General features: G+C 34.6%; 1 long non-coding RNA gene across 1 annotated transcript; it reads left to right on the top strand.

Moving 5' to 3' along the window:
* Positions 1 to 5666: 5666 nt before the first annotated feature.
* Positions 5667 to 8247, top strand: LOC120091775. Its single transcript, XR_005485828.1, has 3 exons — positions 5667 to 5854; positions 6449 to 6528; positions 6655 to 8247. It is a non-coding gene; the product is annotated as an uncharacterized LOC120091775 (long non-coding RNA).
* Positions 8248 to 9165: the final 918 nt, after the last annotated feature.

The raw sequence follows: 9165 nt of genomic DNA, 5'->3' as shown, positions 1-9165 counted from the left end.
ATTGAGTTGGCAATCTGGCCACTCTCACTCATACTAATTAAAGAACGCCCTCAATAGGCAGAAGTTCAAAAACACTCAGGATTGAGGATCGTGTCACCTATGGTCTTTAGGTGAGTAAAGTCTTTAGTATCAATGGCGTTATATAAGAGTCTAGTATCTCTCGTGGTCTAGGTCTATTATACAAACTTTTTTGTATAGGAACACTCCCCTCCTCATGTCTCCACACGATATGGTCAGGATCAACCATGTTGATGATCTCTTTGTCTTTTAACATGCCTACCTTTTTGGGGACTTATCTGATCTGGGAGCTGGGAACTCAATCCACAAGATGGAATTCACTCCTTTCCCGAAGCAGGGATAAGTAGAGAGATTGCTCCCTTAAGAACTGATTCTGAGGCTTGAACATAGTGGTCACAGCTTCTCTTTGGAAGAGAAGACTCAGTCATAGTAGGACTATAATTTATGTTCATTAGAGGGATCAGTGGTACTTAAGGAGACAGATGTAACTACAAGGGCATAACGGTTATTGTGTCAGTTGTACTTACGAGCGATCTGTGAAGGGTTGTCGCACTGCTGATTGGTTAAGATGGACATGTAATATATCTGTAGTGAGGAGAGTTCAGCTGTCGGTCTTTAGTGGAGTGTCTGGCAGTTAACGGATGATGGATCCCGTGACTAAAAATTTTAGTCAGTTATTCACGCACCGTTGGAGCTTCGGATCTACAGGTCCATGAGGTCCCCTTAGTAGCTTATATTCATGTTGAGGATCAGTTCTTGGTGTCGATTTGAAATGTTCAAATTGACAAGAGGTATTTTGATTATATATGATATAATCGGTATGTATAAGATACATCTAGTGGAGGATTGATGTAAATGAGATTTACATTCAGTACCATGGAATAGAAAAAGAAATATGATTTATATGTTTCATGAGATGAAATATTAAAACTATAGGTTATAAATATAGTATGATAAGTTGGTTAACATTTATATTTATAATAATATTAATTATTAGATAATTAATATTTTTTTCTTTTAAATAACCAAAAGTAGTGGGTGGTTATTGGATCATGCTAACCGTGAGTTGAAAAGGAAAATTGGTTTTCCTATTTGAAAAAGATAAGTTTTTACAAAAGTGGAAAAAGGATTTTGAGTTTTCTAACAGGCAAAAAGAAACTCACAGAAGTCGTCAAGTAAATACAGATTTACTAAACGACAGTTGGGCGAGCTAAACGATCGTACAGGTGCAAATTAAACAATCGTGCAGTGTTTACTAGACGATCGCATAGCTTTGCTAGACAATCGCTGGCCCAAGGTAAACGATCGTGTAGAGTCTGTACGCGACAGACCGAGCTAGACGATAGAGCTAAACAATCTCATAGCTTTTGCTAGACGATCATATAGCTTTATCTAAACGATTGGNACAGACCGAGCTAGACGATAGAGCTAAACAATCTCATAGCTTTTGCTAGACGATCATATAGCTTTATCTAAACGATTGGGCATCGACCTATACGATAGGTCTCCGCCATCTCCCACTTTCCCAATCGTGTACACGATCTGTGTTTCCTCCGTTCGTCTGCCTCATACCAAGTCCGAACAGAGCCCACCCTCTGGATTCTCACACTAAGAATACCAAGATCACCTTGTTGGTGGTGTCAGACTCAACTCGATACCGTCGAGGTTTTCCCGAGGCCGTTCGTGGTGCTATGGAGGTCGTTCGTGTTGCGAAAGAAATCATGACCGAGGAGATCGTTGAGGACGAGCGCAAAGTATTCGTGCGATGTTGCAGTCGTGTAGATCGAGTGTTCGTGGTTGCTGTTGTTCGATCAGAGTGCGCATTGGAGAGTGGAGACGTTTCTGTCTATGTGTATAGAGTTTCCCTCTGTACATTTGGTATTTTTTCATGCTATAATTTCTGGATTTATTTGCATAACCGTTTGTTTTGAAGTCGACTGTAAATGTATTGTTGATTCATGATTGTAATTTGGAATAGTCTTGCTTCCGCTGCTCACAGAAATCCTGATTCTGATTTCCTTCAGTTCCTCTTCTAAGCTTCCATGTATGAAAGCTGTAGTAACATCCATCTGCTCTAATTCAAGGTCTTCATAAGCCACAATAGCTAAGAGAACTCTGAACGAGGTGTGCTTAATTGGGGAGAAAATCTCTGTATAGTCAACTCCCTATTTCTGTTTAAATTCCTTGGAAGTCTGGCTTTATACTTCCCCTTTTGATTGTTGTCCCCTAAGAATTTCTTATTATAAACCCATTTACAAGGAATGATGCCTTTGTTAAGTGGTATATCAGTCAACTCCCATGTCTCATTTTTGTAAAGTGAATCTATTTCACTCTTGATAGCTACAAGTCGTTCATTCTTCTCTTCACTGTTTAAAGCTTCTTCAGAGCTGCTAGGATCTTCATTATCATCATCTATAGAATGATTAGAAATGCAATAAACTCTTGCAAATCTAGAGGGAGATTTGGTAGTCCTTCTTTCTCTATCTCTTGAAATGAGATAGTCTTCTAGATTCTCAATTTGTCTTTATGTTTTGTCTTCAGACGTGTTAGGAACATCTAAGGGTTCTGTAGTCACCTGTTATCACTAAGTTCTTAGGTCTAAAGTGGACTTTAATATGTGAGCTGATATTGGGTTCAAATTGGTTTTCCTAAGCTGGTTGCTTCATTATTTTAGAGTCCAAAAGAGCTATTATTCCTAGTTTAATTTGGACTCGTTTTTGGATTTTATTTGTTTATTTTTCTATTTATAGGTATCGAGCAATCATGAGGTGAAATTGGAAATTTTGAGTAGAACGGGATTAATTTGGAGCAATTTGGAGTTGATTTAAGCATTCGGGCTTCAAATGAGTTGAAAAGACCAAAATGTCTCTGTTTGAGCATTGCAACGCTCAAGTTTTGCCTTGATCTAACGCTCGCCTAACGCTGAAAGACAGTAGCTTGGTGTGCAAGGGAGAGTTGCAATGCTACTTCTAGCGTCACGACGCTCGAAGTTTCGCAGTAATGCCAGCATTGCAACGGTTCCCCCTGATGCTTGTGGCTTATTTGCCTAGCATTGCAACATTGCGTAATTTTCTGTAAATACCTCCCTTCGGCTTTGGGTCAAAGTATCCTAAATTTTGGGGGCTGAATTGATGAAAGTCGAAGTCAACCTTCATTCTTATTCCTTTCCCTTCAGAATTTAGTGTCTTGAGGTTAGTTTTTCTTTTTGTTTTGGATTGTAATCAATGGATCAGATGTGTATCTCATATTTGTCTATGAATTAAGAGGTAACTTCTATCTAATTTTCTTTGAGCAAGAGTCCTATGTTTAATTTCATGAATTTTCTGTAATTAAATTGTGATGTTCTTTAATTCAATGTTTTTCTTTGAATATTGATGAATTTAGATTTTCATTTGTGTGTTGGATTGACAACCCTATCATGATTGCATATCTCCGCTAGTTAATTTTGAGTTCGCACATTTTCTCGTAATTCATCTATGCTTGATTTTACCCGATAGCAACGGTTGACTGTGTATGCTTGAGATTTATAGGTTGTCCTTGAATTTTGGCATTGCATGTTTAAGCCAGATTCGAAGAATAAATTGGTTAAATGAATATGGCTTTTCTTGACTTTTAATCGATGTGATTGAATCCTCATTCTTAATGCATATATTTTTTCAATTCTATATGATCGTCAAAAACCCAGTAGAATTAAGAGCATATAGTTTAATTAGGGCATGGTCTTTCCAACCTTAATTAATACTTAGGATGCTTGATTTATTTCCATTTAATTGATTGTCAGCCTTCATAGAGATTAGTTAAGTCAAATCGATTTGGTAGTCGTGCATGAATAGAATTGAACGTTTCGTTTAATTATCGATTTCCATGATAGAAATTGCATAGGATTCTCCCTCTTGCTCTAGAAATTAGATAGACTCCTATTCTAGATTAATTTTAATTTCGTACATTTTATCTCTTCCACACTAACCCCGCCCCCCCCCTCCCCCTATTCACCACTCTAGTTAGGAAAGTGGCCTAACGAAACAAATCGCGCTTCCCTGTGGATCGACTCGGACTTACCACTGTTTGCTACATTTTTGTAGTGATAGAAGTAGTTCGGTATTATAAATTTTCTTTTGTTTTATAGTCCTTTTCGAGAATTAAACGACACTGTGAGAGGCTTGAACAGTCTATATAGAGCTCGCCTTCCTTGAAAGTTACATCTCTACTAATTTGGCTTCTATTAGAACTGAAGTCCCAGAACTTGAAGCCTTCTACTCTTTGAGGATACCCTATTAACATACACTTAAGAGTTATAGGCTCTACTTTGCTTTGCTTAGTATAAACATAGGTTGTGCATCCAAAAATCTTTAAGTTTGACAAGTTAGGAAGTGTTCCTCTCCACATTTTTTTAGAAGTTTTCATGTTAATAGAAATACTAAGGCTTCTACTAATTGTGTAGGTTGTTGTAGCTAGTGCTTCTGCCCAAAAGTCTTCAGGAATTCTAGCTTCTAATAGCATACATCGGACCCTCTCCATTAAAGTTCTATTCATCCTTTCTACAACTCCATTTTGTTGAAAGGTATAGGTAATTGTTTATGTCTAGTTATTCCACACTCATCACAAAGAGAATAAAGTTATTCCTAAAAACTTAAGACCATTATTAATTCTAAGAAATTTAGTTCTTCTTTTAGTTTGAGTCTCAACTCTAGTCTTCCAGATTTTAAAGCATTCAAAATTTTAGTCTTTAGATTTAAGTAGATAAGTCTACACCTTGCTTGAATAATCATCTATAAGGGATATAAAATACTTGGATCCTCCCCATGTAGGGGTTTTAGCAGGGCCTCATAGGTCTCCATGGATATAATCAAGGATGGCATTGGTAGTGTGAACTCCTTTTGTGAACTTCATTCTTTTGGATTTTCCATACACACAATGTTCACAAAAGTCGAGTCCTTTAGTGCCTCTGGTCTAAATTAAGCCTTGCTTCATGAGTTATTCAAGCCTCTTTCACTAATGTGTGAAAGCCTTTTATGCCATAGCTCAAGTTCAGTGTTCTTCTTTGTTTCTGACAACAAAGTATTAGGTTGATTGACCTTCTTCACAACATATTTTCTTCCCAACAAGAACTATCCTCCCCTATTTTTCTATTTCCAAAACACCTTTCTCACCAGTAAAGGTACAACTCTGACCATTAAGCATTCCCAAGGAAATAAAATTTCATTTGAGTTTTGGCACATGTCTAACATCTCTCAAAAGGACTTCCTTGTTGTCAGAAACTTTCAGTAACACTGGGCCTCTTCCAATGATCTCATACTCATTGTTATTATCCATGAAAACTGAGTCCCCTTCCTTTGATTTGTAATCAACAAACCAACTCTTCTTGGAAGTCATATGGTAGGTATATCCTAAGTCTAAGACCCAGTTTCCCTCCTCAGTTTCAAAATCCGTGGCCTTTTTATTTGTAGCAGCATGCACCTCAGTATACTCATAAGCTTCTTCACCAACAGGTCTTTGAAATCTCCCATGTTCCCTTAATTTCCTTGGCTCATCTCTTCTGAAATCTCTATTTCTGTTTGAGTCTTCTCTATCATAAGGTTTAAATCTTCTACGTCTTTTCTTTAGTGTTTTCCCCTCTTAGGGTAGTTTCTTTTGAAATGTCATTCCTTGTGACAAATAAGGCACTTCAAAGTTGGCCTCTCTTTGTACATTCTCTGATTTTTGTTGAAGTGATTCTTCTTTGAATGGTTTTTTCTCTTAAAGTAAAGGGATTCAGCTCCTCCAGCATTCTTTCCTTTTAATTGCAACTCCAATTCTTCGCTTCTTAAGGCTGTAAGGATAGCATCTACTGTCACAGGTTCTCTCCCATACTTCAAGATTGATTTTACCTTTTTAAAGGTATCATGAAGTGAGTTGATCAGGATAGGAACTTCATTTTCTACCCTAAGCTTCTCACCGGATTGATTAAACTCATTAGTTAGCCTCTTGAATTTCATCCAAATTCTTATTCGAGGATTTGGAATGGTTCATTTTGAAAGAAAAAAGTCTTTCTCGAATGTACAACTTGTTGGGCAAGTCTTTCTTGTCATAAAGAGCCTTTAATTTCTCCCAAACTTCATTTGTGTTCTCATGATCACTTGTCTCAAAACATTGCCTGTTATGCTGAGAATTAGAGTTCCATAAGCAATTTCCTCCATGTTTTGTCTTTCTTCAGCACTAATCATAGCAAGCGGATTCCTTGGATCTTCTAAAGCCTTCAAGGCCTTTTATGAACTCAAGAAAGCCTTGATTCTCTTTCTCCATAAAGCAAAATCTCTCGTGCCATTAAATTTTTCAATTTCAAACTTGGCAGTAGCCATTTCAAGAACTTCAAAAAACAAACCTACTCTCTGATACCACTTGATATTAGACACTGAGATCAACACTCACAAGACCCAAAACTTTCTTTCAGGTTGAGCTTATCCAAGAAAACAAAAAAGAAGTAGATGTCATGTGTGTGGACTTCATATTTCCACGTCGCTTCAATAGGTGGTAAGCACTCTTCTTTCCTTATCTCTTCTGCTTTTCATTTCGATTGAAAACATTAAGAAAAGTTAAAACAAAACTCTAATCTCTCTCTTTCTCTTATTACTGTCTTTTTTTTTTCCCTTGCCAAAGGAAATCGAGTGAAGATTTTGAATTCAAAACGTTAGAAAATCAAGCATATACAATTCGAGTAATGAAAGGAGAAAAGAAAGATGAACACAGAGATGTATAGTGACTCGGTGTTTTCACCTGCATCCACTCTTCAAACGATTTTCAAGCTTCATTCAAGGACTTCAAGATTACAACCATCAGAACTAAGATAAGTTCTTTAACAGCTCCCTCTCCAACTCTATCTCTCTGAACTTTTACAATATTTTTCATCCTACATAGCAAGAAATTATATATATGTATTTCTTCTTGCGTTTTGCCTTTTATTACAGATAACTAAAATAAAAAAAAATAGTTGAGTAATTAGTTGTAACCATTTTCTGTTTTATTTGTTTTACCAAGGGTTGGAGTTTTGAGTTTGGAGTTGGAGTTTTTTATTCAGCTTCACAACAATTATGTTTATATATAATTCCTATAAACTTTAAAGATGTTTAATAGGTCCATAAATTCTCGATTTTGTATTTAATAAATTCATAAAATATCAATTATGTATTCAATATATCTCTTACATATTTGAAAATGTTAAAAGTAAAATGTGATTTTTGACGCTAAATTTAAAATTTAACTGTGTTTGATAGGCTCTATTAGACATCTTTTTAAAATTAATTTATTTATCAACTACAAAATTTATACTTCAAGGTTCAGTTAGACACAAACTAATTTTTTCTTATCTTATAATACAATTAATTTTTAAATACTTTTAATATTTCTTTAATCGATTAGATATAAAATAAAAATTTATAGATTTATTAGACATTTTTAGGCATTAGAGTCAAAAATTGAAAGTTCAAGAGTTAATTAGTAACCACTTTCAAAATCTAGGGACCAAATTATAATTTAACCCTTGTATAAATATAATTTTTAAATACATAAATATATGATATCTAGATTAAGTAATACTAAATATAAAATTTTTATAAATCTGTATAACATTATTCACCTAAAAATCATTAAATTAATTTTCATAAAATAATTTTATAAAGACTAAAAAAATTTGTATATTTCTATATATAAGAGAAAAATAAAATGATATTAAGTTTCTCGAATCAGTTTGAAGGGTACATAAAAATCAACTAGGTTCTTACATTAGAAAATGGAAATTGCTTAGAGTACTTTGACAGTTCAAGCTAAAAGCCACGATCATGTAGAAGTCGGTCTTGAGAAGGTGAATTGTTGGCAGAAAAATGAGAGAAAGAGGGAGGGGAGAGACAAGAGGAGAGGGAAAGATTAAAAATATAATTCTTTTTCAAGGTTAACTTGTCACCTCAACCATTTAGCCAAATTTTTGTTAAAATTAGGGTTTGACAAAAATTCTTGCGGGGTTGACCCACCCCAACTGGAATGGAAATGGAGGTCAAACCAAAGATTATAATAGGATCCCCGATTGAGGACGGGGTGGGAACAGGGAGGATATCCCCATCCCATTTTTCGTCCCCAACCCTGTCCTCGATTAACTTTTTTATTTTTTTAATATATATATATATATAAAAACGGGGATGGGTCCCTAGGGGGACCGATTTTCTCCGTGGGGAATTCCCGTATCCGTCCCCATTCCACCAAGAGAGCAAGGGAGAGAAAATACCCTCCTCGAGAATGGGGTTGGGGAGTCCCCCATCCCGCCCCGACTTCGTTAATAACCCCTAGTTAAAATGTATTATTTTTATTATTTTGTAAATAGACCTTTCGGGTTAATTGGATAAGAGGGGTAATTTTTGAAAAAAAATAAGAGAAAGGGGGTTGTTTAGAAATAAATTAGGAAAATGGTGTTGTTGATTTTTTTTTATGGAGAGATGCACCCACTTTTTTCTTAACTTTCTATCTATTTATTTATGTTTTTTTTTCCATCTCTATTTCATTTTTTCCTTTTAAACTATCTTTTTTTTTTTTTAATAACTTCAATTTCTCTCAAATTGACGTCATTGTCATCACCGAGAAAAATCTCACAATGAAGGATGAGTTTACCGAAATCAGCCTTTAGATTTTAAATGTTATATTTTTAATCCATTAATTTTGTGTAAGTTCTATTTCAATTTATTATAAAGGTTTTACAATGTTACAATTTTATCTTGAGATTTGAATTTTGTTTCAATTTGGTCTATAGGAATCAAGATTTGCACTTTAACCTCAACATATCATCATATATACACTACTAAGTAATATAATTAAAATTTAATAGTTAATTGAAAATAAATATAATTAATTAAGTTATATTTTTCATCACTACTAAAGATAAATTTAAAATTTCATTTCATATAGAATTATTTTAAATTAATTAATTGACATTAATGTCAAAGGCTGAAACTAAGTATTTAGTGAACTAATCCAAGTTAAAGTGTGAATCTTGAAATCTAGATATCAAATTGAAATAAAATTCATATCTCAAAATAAAATTGTAACACTATAAAACCTCGAGACTAAGTTGAAATACAACTTTCAAAATTAATTGATTAAAAATAAGACACTTTAAAACCTACA

Source organism: Benincasa hispida, chromosome 11 (genome assembly GCF_009727055.1).
Source record: "Benincasa hispida cultivar B227 chromosome 11, ASM972705v1, whole genome shotgun sequence".
Taxonomy (NCBI): Eukaryota; Viridiplantae; Streptophyta; class Magnoliopsida; order Cucurbitales; family Cucurbitaceae; genus Benincasa; species Benincasa hispida.
This window is presented reverse-complemented; position numbering and strand designations above follow the sequence as displayed.